The sequence below is a fragment of the Ornithorhynchus anatinus genome, chromosome 7 (assembly GCF_004115215.2).
Source record: "Ornithorhynchus anatinus isolate Pmale09 chromosome 7, mOrnAna1.pri.v4, whole genome shotgun sequence".
In the NCBI taxonomy this organism is placed as follows: Eukaryota; Metazoa; Chordata; class Mammalia; order Monotremata; family Ornithorhynchidae; genus Ornithorhynchus; species Ornithorhynchus anatinus.
The window spans coordinates 78,031,675-78,052,315 of record NC_041734.1 but is presented as its reverse complement, the minus strand read 5'-3'; the positions used below and the strand labels follow the sequence as shown (position 1 = coordinate 78,052,315).

At 48.1% G+C, this 20,641-nt stretch overlaps 1 protein-coding gene across 3 annotated transcripts in view; it reads right to left on the bottom strand.

Annotated features, from left to right (window-relative positions):
• FAM126B (family with sequence similarity 126 member B) overlaps positions 1-14,295 on the bottom strand; it is a 70,057-nt gene extending 55,762 nt beyond the window's left edge. For all 3 annotated transcript variants that reach the window (XM_039912755.1, XM_029068426.1, XM_029068429.1), the window contains exon 1: positions 14,258-14,295. The gene's annotated coding sequence lies outside the window, so the exon portion shown is untranslated. The remainder of the gene's footprint in view (positions 1-14,257) is intronic.
• Between the last annotated feature and the right edge of the window lie 6,346 nt (positions 14,296-20,641).

Genomic DNA, 20,641 nt, shown 5'->3' with positions numbered 1-20,641 from the left:
TGACTCCATCATCTCCTGGCATTTAGTAAGCGCTTGACAAATGCTATCATTATTTACCGAGCACTGATCGGGTGCAGAGCGATCCGTCAGGTGGGGTTTATTTTGGTAATGAGGTGTACCCTATTTATTTTATTTTTTTATTTTGTTAATGAGGTGTACGTCCCCTTGATTCTATCTCTGCCACTTGTCAGCTCTGTGACCAGGGGCAAGTCACTTCACTTCTCTGTGCATCAGTTACCTCCTCTGTAAAATGGGGATTAACTGTGAGCCCCCCGGGGGACATCCCGATGTCCCTGTATCTCCCCCAGCGCTTAGAACAGTGCTCTGCACATAGTAAGCGCTTAACAAATACCAACATTATTATCTGCCGTGATGATGTCGTCTTGTTTCTGTCCGTCCGTCTCCCCCGATTAGACTGTGAGCCCGCCACTGGGCAGGGATGGTCTCCGTCTGTTGCTGAAGTGTCCATTCCAAGCGCTTAGTACAGTGCTCTGCACATAGTAAGCGCTCACTAAAAACTACTGAATGAATGAATTTACAGAGAGTTTACTGTGTGCAGAACCCCGTACTCTGTGGCTTGGGAGAGTACAGTACGACAGAATGGGTAGACCTGGGTTCCCTGCCCACAGGGAGTTCACAGACTATGGGGAGAAACTGACATCGAAAGAAATTATAGGTGGAGGAACGAGTGGAGTTTAAGGGACGTGGCCTAAGGCGGTGGGAGGCTGAGGCGACGATCAAAAGTCCTTAAGAGGCCAAGATCCAAGGGCTCGGGTAACGTAGAAGGGGGAGCGAGCAGGCCAAGTGAGGGAGTCGCAGGACTCCGAACACGGAGAGAATGGTGGTCTGTCAAATAGTAACAATAATGATGGTATCTGTCAAGCACTTACTATGTGCCAGGCACTGTTTTAAGCACTGGGGTAGATACAAGGTCATCAGGTTGTCCCACATGGGGCTCACAATCTTCATCCCCATTTGACAGATGAGGTCACTGAGGCCCAGAGAGGTGAAGTGACTTGCCCAAAGTCACACAGCTGACAAGCAGTGGAGCTGGGATTTGAACCCATAACCGCCGACTCCCCAGCCCGGGCTCTTTCCACCGAGCCACTCTGCCCTCGGGATGCTAAAATACAACCATAAATGTACCACAATGAGCTTACAGTCTAGGGGAGTCTGGAGGGAGTGGACAGGGGTTAGAGGGAAGGGACCAGGTAAGGAAGGGGGGCTTTGGGCCTGGGTTCTAATCCAGGCTCTGCCACTTGTCTGCGGTGTGGCCTCGGGCGAGTCACTTTGGCTCGTCTGGGCCTCAGTTCCCTCGTCCGTAAAATAGGAATTATGACTGTGAACCCCATGTGGTGTTTAACAGATACCATTTTTAAAAACAAGTTAATGAAAAACGTTCTCTTGAAACATAATTCTAAAAACAAAAATAACTGCAGATTATTCATCCATCAGACTCAAAACCAAGCTTCTTAATCAAGCGGTTGCAGATTAGAATGTGTGTATTTGAAGTGCCAGCATATCAGGGAAGGTCTGTTAAAGCATCATTAGAAATAAAACAAGAGAAGTACACATTCTCGATCGGAAGGATTGAAGGGGGATAGGTAATTACGGATGCCACTGTAATAAAAACAAAGTTATGGATAAATACATCACCTTAAATAGTGCAACGACCCAAACTTCTAAAACACTGAAAAAAATAACGGTGACGAATTTTAACTCCCTTTAAATGCAGATAGAGTCTTTTTTCGGTCTTTTCCTAGTACCGGTCTCCCTAGAAACCACCGTACCGATCATTTTCATTAAGCCTTACTCATCCTCTTCGGCTCTTACGGGAAACTCACCATTCCCTAAGTTTTAAATCTGACGTTCTTGCCCCTTTCCGAAGGTCACAAATAACACACAGGGTGGACCTACACCAGACTCAATGCTTCTTAAGAATTAAAATGAATTTCAAATAACTAAGGCCGGAAAAATAAAACTTTTTTTTTTTTAATCAACATGCCCAGGCACTAGTCCATCTAAAGGTTAGTTCAATTATATGTGGCGGCTTGTTGTGGGCAGGGAATGTGTCTCGTGTAATATTGTTTTCTCCCAAGTGCTTAGTAGAGTGCTCTGCACATAGTAAGAGCTCAATAAAAATGACTGACCAAATGACTGATTCCCAGATTTGGGGTCTTTCCTCTAGGGCTCTTCTGAGACCCAAATCAGGTGTCATTACAACAGACCTGGACCTATATTCATTCAATAGTATTTATTGAACACTTACTATGTGCAGAGCACTGTACTGAGCGCTTGGAATGGACAATTCGGCAACAGATAGAGACACTGGCCTGGAAAGGAAAATGGAAAATGGGGATTAAGCCTGGGAGCCTCACGTGGGACAACCTGATTACCCTGTACTTACCCCAGCGCTTAGAACAGGGCTTGGCACATATATTCCAAGTGCTTAGTCCAGTGCTCTGCACATATTAAATGCTCAATAAATACTATTGAATGAATAAATGCTTAACAAATACCAACATTATTATTATTATTATTACAGTGTAAAGACCTTTGAGAAGGGGAATGGCGTGCTCTGATCTGTGCATTTCTTTTAATCAGTGTTTTATCTTCTTGCTGAGACCTTGAAAAATTTGAGCATAAACCACGTTTAAATGGTCTATTTTTCTGACAGGAGGAACTTTACAGACCACTTGTATTTTTACCATCGGCAGGAGTGTAGGCCAGGGTAATGATTCATTCGAGAGGGGCTAGAAGTGAACGGAAAGCGCCCCGTCTACTCAGGCGAGATGCGTGGTGAGGTAAAATCAATACCGACAGGCTGGACTTGGGGCACTGATCCCCCAGAGGTTCAACAAGCACCCACTTTGGGCCGAGAATTGTATGAAGAACCTGAGAAGGTGCTTGAAATGATCCCGGCCCTCGAAGACCTTACCGGCTAAAGGGACGGGAAGGACTCTAGGAGCTTCACAAGTGGAGGTAACTACGTGGAAGATAAAATCAAACTGAAAATAGAATTATTCAGCGGTCAAGGGCAAAATCTTTGAAGACGTATTTAAACATCCACGCACAGCACATACGTTTGCGTGGATCCTGGGGATGTCAACGTGACACCAGTAATGGAAATATTCACCTCTGACTGCAAGGGCACGGAAAGACTCCCAGACCTGCCTTCTCAAAGGCTATCCCATTTTATTTGATTTTCGCAGTGCCCGGGGCTGTTTTCCCTTCCTCCTCCTTATTCATTCAAAAGTATTTATTGAGCGCTTACTGTGTGCAGAACACTGTCAGGTGTACCTTCTATTTTTTTTTAATGGTACTTGTTAATTGCTTCCAATGTGCCAGGCCCTCTATTAAGGGCTGGGGTAGATTCATTCATTCGTTCAACAGTATTTACTGAGCGCTTACTATGTGCAGAGCACTGCACTAAGCGCTTACAAGCTAATCAGGTTGGACACGGTCCCTCTCCCACGTGGGGCTCACGGTCTCAATCCCCATTTTTACAGAGGAGGGAACTGAGGCCCAGAGAAGCGAAGGGACTTGGACAGGGTCACACAGCGGACAAGCGGCGGAGCTTCCGGAACCCGGGCCCGGGGCGCTTTCCATTAGGCGCCGCTGCCTCTCCCAAGGTTCAGTTGAGGGGCTGCTCCTTTGGTAATTAGCGGTGTGCCCGGCTTGCCCAAACCACAGGTTGGAGGACGCCCCCAGGGTCACCGTCGCTTTGCTTCCACGGGCTTGGGAGTCGGAGGACGTGGGTTCTAAACCCGGCTCTGCCGATTGCCTGCTGTGTGAGACTTGGGCAAGCCACTTCTCTTCTCTGGGCCTCGGTTCCCTCACCTGGAAAAGGGGGGTTAAGACTGTGAGCCCCACGCGAGACAAGCTGATGAGCCTGTATCTACCCCAGCGCTTAGAACGGTGCTTGGCACATAGTAAGGAGAAGCAGCGTGGCTCAGTGGCAAGAGCCCGGGCTTGGGAGTCAGAGGTCACGGGGTCTACTCCCGGCTCCGCCGCTTGTCCGCTGGGTGACTTTGGGCAAGTCGCTTCACTTCTCTGAGCCTCAGTTCCTGCATCTGGAAAATGGGGATTAAGACTGTGAGCCCCACATGAAACAACCTGATCACCTTGTATCACCCCCCCCAGAGTTTAGAACAGCGCTCAGCACGTAGTAAGCGCCTAACAGACACCATCATTATTACTACTACTATATCATTTATTTGACTGTCTCCCTCTCTAAACTGTAAGCTCACTGTGGGCACTCTACCACTCTCTTACGTTGTCCTCTCCCAAGCACTGAATAGTGTTCTGCACGCAGTAAGCGTTCAATAAATATCATTAATTAATTGTTTCGCCACGGCTCTAGAATCCACCTTTTCCCCGCCCCCCAAACTGATCCAAGCACCTCCATCCCTCCTTGACTAGCGCATCAGCTCCCTCACAGGCGTCTCTCGTCCCTCCCCTTTCCAGTCCACATGTCCCTCTGCTGCCCGGATTATTTTTCTAAATAACGGTTCTGCCCAGATCTCGACACTCCACAAAAGCCTCCAGGGACTATCCCTTCACCTCCACATAATAATAACGTTGGTATTTGTTAAGCGCTCACCATGTGCAGAGCACCGTTCTAAGCGCTGGGGTAGATACAGGGGAATCAGGTTGTTCCACGTGAGGCTCACAGTCTTCATCCCCATTTTCCAGATGAGGTAACCGAGGCCCAGAGAAGTGAAGCGATTTGCCCACAGTCACACAGCTGACAAGCAGCGGAGCCGGGACTCAAACCCATGACCTCTGACTCCTAAGCCTGTGCTCTTTCCACTGAGCCACATCAAAGGGAAACGCCTTTCCAGAGGCTTAAGGCAGTCCACCCATCGGCTCCCCTGCTCCAATCTCATCTGGCTGCTTGGGAGTCAGAGATCCTGGGTTCGAATCCCCATTCTGTACTCGCCAGTTGTGTAACTGTGGGCAAGTCACTTCACTTCTCTGTGCCTGTTACCTCATCTGCAAAATGGGGATTAACGGTGAGCCTCACGGGGGGCAACCTGATGACCCCGTATCTCCCCCAGCGCTTAGGACAGTGCTCTGCACATAGTAAGCGCTTAACAGAGACCAACATTATTCCCCGATTAAACTGTGAGCCCGTCAATGGGCTGGGATTGTCCCTGTTGCCGAACTGTCCATTCCAAACGCTTAGTCCAGTGCTCGGCACATAGTAAGCGCTCAATAAATACGACTGAATGAAATAATGACTTCCTGTTCCGACGGGGCCGGCCCCCTTCGCCCCTCCGACACCTCCGTCTTGTCCGCCTCCCCTCGCCACTGACCCCCTGCCCTCTCTCCATCCCGGAGCTCCCCGTCAAACTGCCGGGAAGCAGCGTGGCCTAGTGGCAAGAGCCCGGGCTTGGGAGGCGGAGGTCTTGGGTTCTAATCCCCGCTGGGTGACCTCGGGCAAGTCCCTTCACCTCTCCGGGCCTCAGTCACCTCGTCTGGAAAATGGGGATTTTTGCAACCCGATTTCTTTGTATCCGCCCCAGCGCTTAGAACAGTGCGTGGCACATAGTGAGTGCTTCAAGACCATAATTATAATAATAATAACTACTATTATTATGATGATGATCAAACAGACCGCCACTCTCCCGATCTTCAAAGCCCTTACTAACATTACATCTCCCGGACGAGGCCGGGCTTGAAGAAAGGCCCGGCTTCCCTTATTTGCCCTCCCTTTCCGCGCTGCCTACGCAGATGGGTCTCTACCCCTCAAGTATCTTGATTCTATTTATCGTGATTAAGTTGTCTTGTTTTTGTCCATCCGTCTCCCCCGATTAGACTGTGAGCCCGCCGTTAGGCGGGGATGGCCTCTATCTGCTGCCGAACTGTCCATTCCAAGCGCTTAGTCCAGTGCTCTGCACATAGTAGGCGCTCAATAAATACGACTGAATATTCCCCTCTCACCTCCAGCCCCGCAGCAGTTACGTTCACATCCGGAGAGAAGCACTACGGTCTACTGGATAGAGGCCGAGCCTGGGAGTCAGAAGGTCATGGGTTCTAATCCCAGCTCTGGGAATTTATCAGCTGTGTGACTTTGGGCAAGTCACTTCACTTCTCTGGGCCTCGGTTACCAGACCTGTAAAATGGGATGAAGACGGTGAGCCCTAAGTGGGACCACCTCATTACACTGTATCTACCCCAGCGCTTAGAACAGTGCTTGGCACATAGTGAGCGCTTAAATACCATCAGTATTATTATCCTCTGGGCCTCAGTTCCCTCATCTGGAAAATGGGGATGATAACGGTGAGCCCCACGGGGGACAGGGATCGTGTCCAACCCAATTATCTCGTATCTACCTTAGCGTTTAGAACGGTGCTCGGCACATAGTAAGCACTTAACATACCATAATTATTATTATCCCTATACTCTCAGAACCCGGGCTTGGGCGTCAGAGGTCATGGGTTCGACTCCCGGCTCTGCCACTTGTCAGCTGGGTGGCTGTGGGCAAGTCACTTCACTTCTCTGGGCCTCGGTTATCTCATCTGTAAAATGGGGATTAACTGTGAGCCCCACGTGGGACAACCCGATGACCCTGTATCTCCCCCAACGCTTAGAACAGTGCTCTGCACACAGTAAGCTGCACACACAGAGAAGCAGCGTGGCTCAGTGGAAAGAGCACGGGCTTTGGAGTCAGAGGTCATGGGTTCGAATCCCGGCTCGGTCACTTGTCAGCTGTGTGACTTTGGGCGAGTCACTTAACTTCTCGGTGCCTCAGTTACCTCATCTGTAAAATGGGGATGCAGACTGTGAGCCCCACGTGGGACAACCTGATTCCCCTGGGTCTACCCCGGCGCTTAGAACAGTGCTCGGCACATAGCGAGCGCTTAACAAATACCAACATTATTATTATTATTAGTAAGCGCTGACCAAATACCAACATTTACCCTGCCTGTAATGTCTCTTCTATTTTAGTCTGTAAGTTCCTTGTGGGCAGGAATCAGTGACCATCAACTCTACTGTAGGGCACTCTCCCAAGTAAGCAGCACAGTGTTCTGCATAAGTAAGTGCTTAATAAATACCTCAGATTATTCACTCACTAGTATTTATTGAGCACTTACTCTGTGCAGAGCACTGTACTAAGCACTTGGAATGTACAATTCGGCAACAGATAGAGACCATCCCTGCCCGGTGACGGGCTTACAGTCTAATAACATGTATTACCCTTCCTACTCCTCAAGCTTGTATTCATTCATTCATTCAATAGTATCTATTGAGCGCTTACTATGTGCAGAGCACTGTACTAAGCGCTTGGGATGAACAAGTCGGCAACAGATAGAGACGGTCCCTGCCGTTTGACGGGCTTACGGTCTAATCGGGGGAGACGGACAGACAAGAACAATGGCACTAAACAGCGTCGAGGGGAAGAACATCTCGTAAAAACAATGGCAACTAAATAGAATCGAGGCGATGTACAATTCATTAACAAAATAAATAGGGTAACGAAAATATATACAGTTGAGCGGACGGGTACGGTGCTGTGGGGATGGGAAGGGAGAGGTGGAGGAGCAGAGGGAAAAGGGGAAAATGAGGCTTTAGCTGCGGAGAGGGACTCCTGTCATTTATTCCCGCCTTACACCCTAAATCCTGCATTCATCCTTGCACGATACTTCACAGATGCGCCCATTCCTCTCCTCACGGGTATTACCCCAACGCAAACTGTCGACATCTTTTACACGCTGACTAATGCAGCCGGTCTCTCCCCGCTTCAGTCCCTCCTACGCGACGTAGCGTGAATAATTTTTCCGTCACCCTTCAGAGTCTCACCCCTCCCCGGCTCAAAAGTCTCTCAAATGCGGACCGCATCTACCCCGAGCCATGCTTTTTGCTTGTTTTTAACGATATCTGTTAAGCCCTTACTATGTTTCAGGTACTGTACTAAGAGCTGGGGTAGGTTCATTCATTCAATCATATTTATTGAGCGCTTACTGGTGCAGAGCACTGTACTAAGCGCTTGGAAAGTACAGTTGGCAACAGATAGAGGCCACCCCTCTCCAACAACGGGCTCACGGTCTAGAAGAGGGGGACTGACAACAAAACAAGTAGATAGGCATCAATACCATCAAAATCATAGATATAGACACATCTTTAATAAAAGAGAGTAATATATATGTACAAATATGCACCAGGATGGTGGGGTGGGGAAGGGGGGAGAGCAGGAGGAGGGAGTCGGGGCGATGGGGAGGGGAGGAGGAGCAGAGGGAAAAGGGGAAGCTCAGTCTGGGAAGGCCTCCTGGAGGAGGGGAGCTCTCAGTAGGGCTTGGAAGGGGGACAGAGAGTGAGTTTGGTGGACACAAGTTAATCACGTTGGAGACAATTCCTGTCCCACAAAGGGATCACAGTCTTCATCCCCACTGTAGAGAGGAAGTCACTGAGGCCCAGAGATGCTAAGTGATTTGCCCAAGGAACAGTGCTTGGCACATAGTAAGCGCTTAACAATTACCATCATTATTATAGCAGAGGAGTGGCGGAGTTGGGATTAGAACCCAAGTCCTTCTGACTCCCAGGCCCGGGGTCAAGGCTCTCCCTTAGCTCACACCCCACTGACCCAACTAAACCCTCAAATGACTCTTCTACCCCACCCCCAGCCCCCCACTATTACTCAGCAGCGAGGTTGTGAAGCAGCGTGGGTTACTGGAAAGAACCCGGGCTTGGGAGTCAGAGGACATGAGTTCTGATCCCGCCTCCGCCACTTGTCTGTGACCTCGGGCAAGCCACTTCACTTCTCTGTGCCTCAGCGACCTCATCCGTAAAATGGGTGTGAAGACTGCGGCCCCCACGTGGGACAGCCTGCTTACCTTGTATCTCCCCCAGTGCTTGGCACATAGTAAGCGCTTCACAAATACCATTATTATTATCCACGTCCTCCCTTCCCACACATCCCCATTCAAAACCCACCTAAGTCACAGATTCTGCCCTCTTCCAATCAGACTCTCACCATTCAACGATAACGATAATAATGATAACAATAATGGTACTGGATAAGCACTTACTATAAGCCAAGCACTGGACTAAGCATTGGGGCAGAGACACTTGAAACACTATACACCATAAACAGACTGGACACAATTCAATCAATCAATGGTATTTATCGAGCAGGTGTTTTGGGCAGAGCACCGTACTGAGCGCTTGGGGTAGATCCAACCAAATCAGGTTTGACACCGCCCCTGGCCCACGTGGGGCTCACAGTCTCAATCCCCATTTTACAGATGAGGCAACTGAGGCGCAGAGAAGCGAAGTGACTTGTCCAAGGTCACACAGGAGGCAAGTGGTAGAACCCATGACCTTCCGACACTCAGGCCTGGGCCCTATCCACTATGCCACGCTGTAAGTTTACAATTATATTTTGGGTTGTATCTGCCTCTCTCTCACTAGTCCGGTGTTATGGGTCTCCCTTTAAATGTTACCTCATCTGTAAAATGGGGATTAAGACTGTGAGCCTCACGTGGGACAACTTGATTAACCGTGTAAATCTACCCCAGCGCTTAGAACAGTGCTCTGCACATAGTAAGCGCAATAATAATAATAACGTTATTTGTTAAGCGCTTACTATGTGCTGAGCACTGTTCTAAGTGCTGGGGGAGATACAGGGTCATCGGGTTGTCCCACGTGAGGCTCAGTCTTCATCCCCATTTTACAGATGAGGGAACTGAGGCCCAGAGAAGTGAAGTGACTTGCCCACAGTCAACCAGCTGACAAGTGGCAGAGACGGCTTTCGAACCCATGACCTCTGACTCCCAAGCCCGGGCTCTTTCCACTGAGCCACGCTGCTTAACAAATACCAACATTATTATTTAAATGATCTATAGGGTCTAGTACAATGCACTGAAAAAAAGCATCGAGAACTATGGCTAAGTTTCCAAAATTAGATGAAAGTCACCCAGGAGATCTGAATCTCATGATTTCTCAAAGAGATTCCGCAGCAGAGAGTTTTGTTTCTTTTTTTTTTTTTTAAAGTGTTTCAACATTCTGCTTGCATATGGAGATCAGCTGGAAGAAAAACAAGCTATAAAACAAAAATAAACAAGTGGAAATCTTCTTAGGTTTTACCTCACCTGATTATTTTTGGATGTTCCCCCACATGAATGGAAGAGGAAAAAATGAGTTGCCCACATCCCTTCAATTTATTTTTCTCCGAGCACTTTCCCAGGTCGTAAATTAAGGCTGCTTCCTCAGGGGACTAACTGACCACCAGCATTAAGAGTCTCATCCACTCTTTGGGCAGGCATTTTACAACTCGAATTCCATAAGAGTCCGAGTATTTTAAAATCTTCACTCTTCTAAAGATTAGAGGAGCGGCGTGGTCTAATGGATAGAGCACTGGCGGAAGGACCTGGGTCCTAATTCCGGCTCTGCCGCTTGTCTGCTGTGTGACCGTGGGCAAGTCACTTCACTTCTCTGGGTCTCAGTTTCCTCATTTGTAAAATGGAAATTGCGAGCTCCATGTGGTACGGGCACTCTGACCTGATTAGCTTGTATCTACCCCAGCGCTTAGTAAAATGCCTGGCATATAGTAAATGCTTAATAAATCAATCAGTGGTATTTACTGAGAGCTTACTATGTGCACAACACTGTACTAAGCACTTGGGAGAGTTCAATACAACAAAATTAGCAGAAAGGTTCCCTGTCCATAGTGAGTTGACCAAAAAAACAAATAACTCGGAGCAAAATGCAAGTCAAGAAAGTGTCATTTGATAAAATTCCAGGTTCCATCAACAATCATTCACTTTTTCATGACCATTTTTCCTCAGCTCTAATGATCAAAGGTTAAATAATCGCATCAATTAGTCAGAACTAATAATCCCACTACGGATTGTACAGATCCATTACCATGAATATGAACTAACCTCCCCCCACAAATCCTTCATTTAAACCAGCTCTTGAAAGCAAAAAAAATCACCCCAAGGTGTTTTTTCTTTTAATAATAATGATGGCACTTGTTAAGCACTTACTATGTGCCAAGCACTGTTCTGAGCACTGGGGGGGAATACAAGATAATCAGGTTGTCCCACGTGGGGCTCACAGACTTAACCCCCATTTTACAGATGAGGTAACGGAGGCACGGAGAAGTTACATGACTTGCCCAAAGTCACACAGCCGACACTCTAGTCCCACCAAATAAAGGATAACGAGAACATGAGCATTTGCAAGCAATTCCCTCAATTACATTGTTATGGGCTAAGTAGTTTAGACGGTGAGCCCGTTGTTGGACAGAGACTGTCTCTATCTGTTGCCAAATTGTACATTCCAAGTGCTTAGTACAGTGCTCAAAGTAAACGCTCAATAAATGCGATTGAACGAATGAATCAAAATAAAGGGAAATTTCGGACTACACCCAATCACTTCTCCTTTTCCTTCTGCTTTCTCTCTCCTGGTCATTTCATTTTCCTTTTAGTTTTTCCACCAGGTCAATGGAAGCCACGGAAAAAGGGGAAGTCAACTATAAATAGTAGCTCAGGTAAGGTCTGAGAGGAGGCTGAAAGGTCTAAAACTGGATTACCGCACCCCAGAAATCTGAATTACTATAGTTATTCCTATCATTACTACAGACCATAAGGAATTAATCCCCATTCTCCTTGTCCGACACAATGAGTTCAACCTCCCCAAGTACCTGTTTGCCAGGGGACTCTGAGCCAAATGGGAACGTCATTCTAGCTATTTCTTTGAAAGTTTAATTATTTCCTCTTCAGCCGTAAGAGATTAAAGCTGATTCATGAAAAGCTCGTTAAACATGTGGGTATGACAGTGATCGGCAATTATTTTTTAAGATCGCCAGGGAAGCAAAGAACAGTTGCGCCATCTCCTTGAGGAGAAAATAAGCCGGTCTAGCCTTCCAAGTCTTTTTCGGGAGAGCACCGCAAGTTCACGTGAGAACGAAGTGAAGGACGGGGATTAAACAGTTCGAGTTTCCCAGGTCAGAATTACTTTTGGCCTAGGCTCGCTGCCAAATAGCTATTCACAAAGGAAATCTTTCAAGGCCAGAAAAGCTCCAGTTAGGCTTCTCCAGTTAATTAAGTCTGAAGACTGTATCTCCTCTGCTTTCAATGCTTACTAACCGTATTCCAGCCCAATCCCTTAGATCTGTTAGGTCTACGTCAATCGGCTATCATTTACTAGGAGACGTTCCCTCCGATCTGGCTTCAGCCCCCTTCGCGCCCCAGAAACCGCCCTCTCAAGGTCACTAATGACCTTCTTCTTGCCAAATCCAACGGTCTCTACTCCATCCTAAACCTCCCTCGCCCTCTCCGCTGCCTTCGACGCCACGGACCACCCCCTCCGCTTGGAAATATTAGCCAACCTCGGCTTCGCTGACACTGCCCTCTCCCCCGGCTGCCCATTTTCAGTCTCTTTCATTCATTCGTTCAATCGTATTTCATTCAATAGTATTTACCGAGTGCTTACTATGTGCAGAGCACTCTACTAAGTGCTCGGAATGTATAATTATTGAGTGCTTACCGTGTGCAGAGCACTGTGCTGCTTCCCACCCTCTATCTTCCGGGCATCTAACTTCAGGGTGGCTTCGGGACATCTCTATTCGGATGTCCCGCCGAAACCTCCAACCAAACGGGTCCAAAGAAGAATTCGTCTTCCGGTCCAAACCCTGTCCTTCCTGCCTTCTCCTTCGCTGCAGGCAACCCCCAAATCCTCCCTGTCTCACAAGCCCATAACCTTGGCAACTTCCTTGACTCACCTCCCTTTCAACCCACATATGCCATCTGGCTCAGTGGCAAGAGCCCGGGCTTGGGAGTCAGAGGGCGCGGGTTCTAATACCGCCTCCGCCACTTGCCTGCTGTGTGACCTTGGGTGAGCCACTTGGCTTCTCCGTGCCTCAGTGACCTCATCTGTAAAAGGGGGATGAAGACCGTGAGCCTCATGTGGGACAACCCGATTACCCTGTATCTACCCCAGGATTAGAACAGTGCTCGGCACATAGTAAACGCTTAACCAATACCATTATTATTATTCTCCTCTATGCCTCATTGACCTCATCAGTAAAATGGGGAATAAGACTGTGAGCCCCACGTGGGACAACCTGATTACCTTCTATCTACCTTAGAACACTCCATAGCACATAGTAAGCACTTAAATACCATAATTATTACTGTTACTCAACTCTTGTCCGTTCTACCTTTACGACATTACTAAAAGCCACCTTTTCCTCTCCATTCAAACTGCGACTACTTTGGTCCAAGCCTCGACTACTTCAACAGCCTCTTCGCTGACCTCCTTGCCTCCGGTCTCTCCCCCACTCCTGTCCGTAATTCCGTCTGCGGCTCTGATCGTTTTTCCAAAAAAAAAAAAAAAAAACCCCATTGATTCATTCATTCATTCAATCGTATTTATTGAGCCCTTACTGTGTACAGAGCACTGGACTAAGCGCTTGGAAAGTACAATTCGGCAATAGGGAGAGACCATCCCTGCCCACCACGGGCTCATAGTTTAGAAGGGGGGAGACAGACAGCAAAACAAGTAATCAGGCATCAACAGCATCATTCATTCATTCAAAAGTATTTATTGAGCGCTTACTAGAGCACTGTACTAAGCCCTTGGAATGTACAAATCGGCAACAGATACAGGCCCTGCCCATTGACGGGCTTCCAGTCTAATCGGGGGAGACAGACCAAAAAAACAACAACAAACCCAGCATCGATATAAAGAAATAGAATTAGAGCGATAGGCACACCATAACAAGTAAACAGGCATTAATTATAAATAAATGGGAATGGGCATTAATTATAAATAGAATTATAGATATGTACACAGATACCCAAGAGCTGTGGGGCGGGGAGGAGGGGTAGAGCGAGTCGGGGCGATTGGGGAGGGGAGGGGGAGCTGAGGATAAAAGGGGGAGCTCAGTCTGGGAAGGCCTCCTGGAGGAGGTGAACCTTCAGTAGGGCTTTGAAGGGGGGAAGTGTGACTTTTTGGCGGATTCGGTCCTTGTCTCCCCACTCCTCCAGAACCTACAGGAACTCCTCACCCCTGGCTTTAAAGCGCTCAAGGAGCTCACCCCCCTCCTACCTTACCTCGCTGATTTCCAACTAAAAGCAAGCCCGCTCACCCCCTTGCTCAACAGCCACCTTATTCGCCGCACCTCCATCTCGCCTACCGCATCACCAACCCCTCGCCCGCATCGTCCCTCCGGCCTGGAACTCCCTCCCCCTTCGCACACCACAGCTCGCCACTCGCCCCGCCTTCCACGACTCGGTCAAAATCCCACCTCCTCCGAGGAAGCAGTGCGGCTCAGTGGAAAGAGCCCCGGGCTTGGGAGTCAGAGGTCACACGGGTTCGAATCTCGGCTCCGCCGCTCGTCAGCTGGGTGACCGTGGGCGAGTCACTTCACTTCTCTGGGCCTCAGTGACCTCATCTGTAAAATGGGGATTGACTGTGAGCCTCACGTGGGACAACCTGATGACCCTGTATCTACCCCTGCGCTTAGAAGAATGTTCTGCACATAGCGCTTAACAAATACCAACATCATTATTATTATTGTTGTTAAGGGGGCTTCCTCAACTAAGCCCCCGTTCTTCTGCCTCACCCGTGGATCTGTACCCTTTAGGACTTGATATTCATGCCATCCTCAGCCTCCTTTTCTTATGTACCTATTTTAATACCTGTCTCCACTGTAGACTGTAAGCTCCTCGGGGTGGAGAACAAGTCTGCCGACTCTCCTGTACCGTACTCTCTCAAGGGCTTAGGACAGGGTTCTGCCCGGTGGAAGTGTTCAATAAATACTACTGATTGATGGATCAATGTCAAGAAAGTTCTCGTGGGATGTGCCATTTTAAAAAACCCAAAGATTTTGAATGGACTTGGGGGAGAAAACAAAGCAGATGCCATCTGTCATTAACTACAGACACAAGTCTTCGTTAAATGAGGCATCTAATGAGAACGATTTCGGCAGAAAGTTAGTGAATAAGACATGATGAAGGCTAAGTGAAGACACAAAAGAGGGAGTTCTACTTCTTTTCTTTCTCTTAGTAGGGCACGTTTTTGACACTCTGGTCATTTCCTCTTTCTCCGACCAGAAAACTGAAAGGCTGCCTTTGAGCACAGCAGCTGGCCGGGAAGGACACATCATGGCTAATTACAGGCCTCGGAGGTTGCCTTCAGGAGAAATCCTAAAGATAACGACGACGCTTGTAAATAAAGAAAGCTAACTGTCGCAACCTGCTTCTCATTCTTTTTTGTCCTGTGCACCTTTAGGGCAGTAGGTCAGGAAGAGAAGCAGTGTGGCTCAGTGGAAAGAGCCCGGGCTTGGGGGGGGTCAGAGGACGAGGGTTCTAATTCTGGCTCCGCCACTCGTCTGTGTGACCTCGGGCAGGTCACTTTACTTCTCTGGGCCTCAGTTCCCTCATCTGGATTAAAAGTGTGCACCTGATTACCACGTATCTACTCCAGCATTTAGAACAGTGCCGGGCACATAGTAAGCGCTTAACAAATACCATCATTATTATTACTATTATTAGGGCACTTTTCCAAGTGTCCAATCAGTCAATCAATGGTACTTAGCGCTTACGAAACGCAAAACACTGTACTAAGCCCTGGGGAGAGGACAATACATCACAATTAGGAGATACGCTCCCTGCCCATTACAAGCCTCTGGTCTAGAGAGGGAGAGAGACGCTAATATGAATAGTTTATAATACATAATTTAAAGATATGTACGTAAGTGCTGGGGGTGGGGTGTTGAGAGTAGGGCAAATCTCAAATGCCCAAAGGTTAGAGATCCCAGTGCATAAACTCTGCAGAAGGAAGAGGTAGCCAGGGAAAAAGAGGGTTTAGCCAGGGAAGGCCTCTTGAAGGTGACCTTAATAACGCTTTGAAGATGGGGAGGGTCCATGCTTTGTTGACCGATTATTTTTAGGGTTAGTTTGATTGCCTCAGATAATTGTCCCACTGCATTTTCTCTAATGCCAATCTTTTCACTGTATCTCAATCTCATCTACCTCACCCCCGACCTCTCGCCCACCTCCTGCCTCTGGCCTGGGTCGCCCTCCCTCCTCCTCCTCTCGGGGCCTCAACTCTCTCATCTGCAAAATGGGGATTTAGACTGTGAGCCCCATGCGGAACAAGGGACTGTGGCCAACCTGGCTTGTATCTAACCCAGCCCTTAGAAGAGTGCTTGGCATATAGTAAGCGCTTAACACGTACCATGATTATTAGTATATTCTACAGACAATTACTCTCCCCGCCTTCAAACTGTCTCCTCCAAGAGGCCTTCCCTGACTTAAGCTCTCCTTTCCTCTTCTCCCACTCCTTCCTGCGTCGTCCAGGACTTGCTCCCTTCATCCATCCCCCTTCCCAGCCCCACACCGTTCATGCTCCTATCTGTCATTTATTTATTTACATTAACGCCTGTCTTGCCCTTTAGACTGTAAGCTCTTTGTGGGCAGGGAATGTGTCTGTTATATTGTACTCTCCCAGGTGCTCACTACAGTGCTCTCTACACAGAAATCACTCAATAAATAGGACTGACTGACTCAGGGTAACCCCAGCATTTAAAACTGTGCTCGGTACATAGTATACTGCTCTGCACACAGTAAGTGCTCAAAAAATATCACTGAATGAGTAGCAAGTGCATCACGAATACCACGATTATGATGTTTTTTTGAGAACCCCAAAACAACTTGTATGGTGATATGCCAGATCTAGGAATATATAAATCATGAGACTTCTATTAGCTATTTATATAGCTTCGGTTCAGCGGCTCTGTTTCGTTTGTCTAGGCTGATTTTGAGATACTTGTCTCCATAGTAATATAGTAACACACCACCATAACCACCGTGTCCAAATACTCCATATAGATAAATATTCCAACTGACATAACCAATGGGATGAGGTCACTATCCAAGGAAACACACGGGGGTTCAAATGTTCCAGTTTTATTATCGGGAGGGTTCTGCAGCAAGAGATGTACTTCAAAACTTTTCCCGACCACTTCAATATCAAGAGAAGCAGCACGGCCCAGTGGAAAGAGCTCGGGCCTCAGAGTCAGAGGACCTTTCATTCAATAGTAATAATAATAATAATGTTGGTATTTGTTAAGCGCTTACTATGTGCCGAGCACTGTTCTAAGCGCTGGGGTAGACATAGGGGAATCGGGTTGTCCCACGTGGGGCTCACAGTCTTCATGCTCATTTTACAGATGAGGGAACTGAGGCACGGAGAAGTTAAGTGACTTGCCCACAGTCACACAGCTGACAAGTGGCAGAGCTGGGATTCGAACTCATGAGCCCTGACTCCAAAGCCCGTGCTCTTTCCACTGAGCCACGCTGCTTCTCCTCCTCCTCCTCCTACTCCTAATAAATACTACTAATAATAGTATTTATTGAGCGCTTACTATGTGCACAGCACTGGACTAAGCGCTTGGAATGAACAAGTCGGCAACAGATAGAGACGGTCCCTGCCGTTTGACGGGCGCACGGTCTAATCGGGGGAGACGGACAGATGAGAACGATGGCGATAAATAGAGTCAAGGGGAAGAACATCTCGTAAAAACAATGGCGACTAAATAGAATCAAGGCAACTAAATAGAATCAAGACCTGGGTTCTAATCCTGGCCCCGGGACCTTGGTCAAGTCGCTTAACTTCTCTGTGCCTCAGTATCCCCAACTGTAAAATGGGGATTCGATCCTACTCCCTCCTACCTAGAGTGTGAGCCTCACGTGGGACAGCGACTCTGTCCAACCTGAAAAAACCTGTAATAGTAATAATAATAATGTTGGTATCTGTTAAGCGCTTACTATGTGCAAAGCACTGTTCTAAGCGCTGGGGTAGATAGAGGGTACTCAGGTCGTCCCACGTGAGGCTCACAGTTAATCCCCATTTTAGAGATGAGGGGACTGAGGTACAGAGAAGTGAAGTGACGCCTACAGTCCCACAGCTGACAAGTGGCAGAGCCGGGATTCGAACTCATGACCTCAGACTCCCAAGCCCGGGCTCTTTCCACTGAGCCTCGCTGCTTCTCTACTCCACTGTACTGTATCTACTCCAGCACTCTGAACAGTGCTTGACACAGGGCAAGCACTTAACAAATACCATAATTAAAGCAGATCCTTCGGAACGATAGAAACTACGGTCTCTGACCTAGAAAAGTCTGCCTAATTCATATCAGCGCTTAATACAGTGCTCTCCACAGACGGTAAGAGTTTACTGAATAGTACGGCCGCTGCCATCCGTATAGTCCTAAAAACAAAAAAAACTGCTGAATGAACATTAAGATGTTTATTTAGGATGAGGAAAAACCGATAAACAAATTAGCAAAGGCCCACACCCTTGGAGACGTTAGGTTATCAGACAATAAACCAGCGGGCAGGAACTAATTCTGGCCCTTCAAAATCAATGTAATTCAAGGCCACACTTTGCTCCCCTAGTGCTAACCTTCACACCGAACCCCCACCTTGCCCATCTGGCCCACCTCCTGCCTTGGACTTGGAAGACCTTCCCTCCTCGTATCCAACTGACAATTCCTCTCCCTCCTCTTCAGAGCCTTATTATGGAAGGCCCATCTCCTCCAAGAGGCCTTCCCTGATCCCACCTCTGCCACTTGTCAGCTGCGTGACTGCGGGCAAGTCACTTCACTTCTCTGGGCCTCAGTTCCCTCATCTGTAAAATGGGGATTGACCGTGAGCCTCACGTGGGACGACCTGATGACCCTGTATCTACCCCAGCGCTTAGAACAGTGTTCGGCACATAGTAAGCGCTTAACAAATACCAACATTATTATTATTATTATTATTAAGCCCTTCTTTCCTCTTCTCCCACTCCTTGCTGCATCGCCCTGACTTGCTCCCTTCATTCATCCCCGCTCCCAGCCCCACACCCCTTATGTCCATATCTCTCATTTATTTCCATTAATGTCTGCCTCCCTTCTCTAGACTGTAAGCTCACTGTAGGCAGAGAATGTGCCTGTTATTATTATGATGATGATGTTGGTATCTGTTAAGCCCTTACTATGTGCAGAGCACCGTTCTAAGCGCTGGGGGAGAGACAGGGTCAACAGGTTGTCCCACATGAGGCTCACAGTTAATCCCCATTTTACAGATGAGGGAACTGAGGCCCAGAGAAGTGAAGTGACTTGCCCACAGTCGCACAGCTGACGAGTGGCAGAGCCGGGATTCGAAGGCATGACCTCTGACTCCCAAGCCCGGGCCATGCTGCTTCTCCTCATAATAATAACAAGGATGATGATGATGGTATTTGATAAGCGCTTACTATGTGCAAAGCACTGTTCTAAGCACTGGGGAGGATACAAGATCATCAGGTTGTGCCCCGTGGGCCTCACAGTTTTCATCCCCATCTTCTAGATGAGGGAACTGAGGCCCGGAGAAGTGAAGTGATTTGCCCAAAGTCACCCAGCTGACAAGCAGAGGAGCCGGGATTTGAACCCATGATCTCTGACTCCCCAGCCCGGGCTCTTTCCACTGAGCCGCTAAGCGCTTACTATGTGCCAAGCACTCTTCTAAGCACCGGGGGAGATACAGGGCGATCAGATTGTGCAGGTGGGGCTCACAGTCTTCATCCCCATTGTCCAGATGAGGTCACTGAGGCCCCGAGAAGTGAAGTGACTTGCCCCAAGTCACACAGCTGCCAAGTGGGGGAGCAGGGATTCGAACCCACGGCCTCTGACTCCTAAGCCCGGCCTCCTTCCGCGGAGCCGCTAACTGAATCTAGAATCACTGAGTCGCTACCTGAATTCAGAGATGACAAATGATGATGACAACAGGACAAATGGGCAGGTCGCTGACCCGAAGCAAAGGACACAGGGGAGAATGGAGGAAAAGGGGATTTCTGGCCACAGGGGGACGAGATCTGGGGATCCAGAAACAATTAAAAATAGGGGTTCACCGCTCGAGCCAGTTAAATGTAATTTGAAACTCTTGGTCTCAATAGTTTTCTTAGAAGCCTTCTGCTGATCTTTTATCTTTAAAAAAAACCAACAACTAACCTGCCTTTTCTTAAAAAGGCCCAAATGAGTCAAACATTAAATCCAAGATAAATATTTGCAGTCATCTGGTTACGAACCAGAATTCACACACCAAAGTTTGAGATTCAAAGAGGCAAACCTCTTTGGCACTAAGATACTTCAGAGGGTTGTTTCACAGGGTATAATGTCCTGGATTGTTTCAAATTTCTCGTGAAGTTCCCCCTTGCAGAAATAGGCTCCGAAGTCCCCGACTATCAATCGTATTTACTGAGCGCTCAGAGCACTGTACTAAGCGCTCGGGTGAGTACGCTGTAACAGTAAGCGGACACAGTCCCTGCCCACAATGAGCTTACAGTTATCTGCTGCCGAACTGCACATTCCAAGCGCTTAGTACACTGCTCTGCACAGAGAGGAGCAGCGTGGCTCAGTGGAAAGAGCCCGGGCTTGGGAGTCGGAGGTCATGAGTTCGACTCCCGGCTCTGCCACTCGTCAGCTGTGTGACTGTGGGCAAGTCACTTCACTTCTCTGGGCCTCAGTGACCTCATCTGGAAAATGGGGGTGAAGACCGTGAGCCTCACGTGGGACGACCTGATGACCCTGTATCTACCCCAGCGCTTAGAACAGTGCTCGGCACATAGTGAGCGCTTAACAGATACCAACATTAAATACCAACAT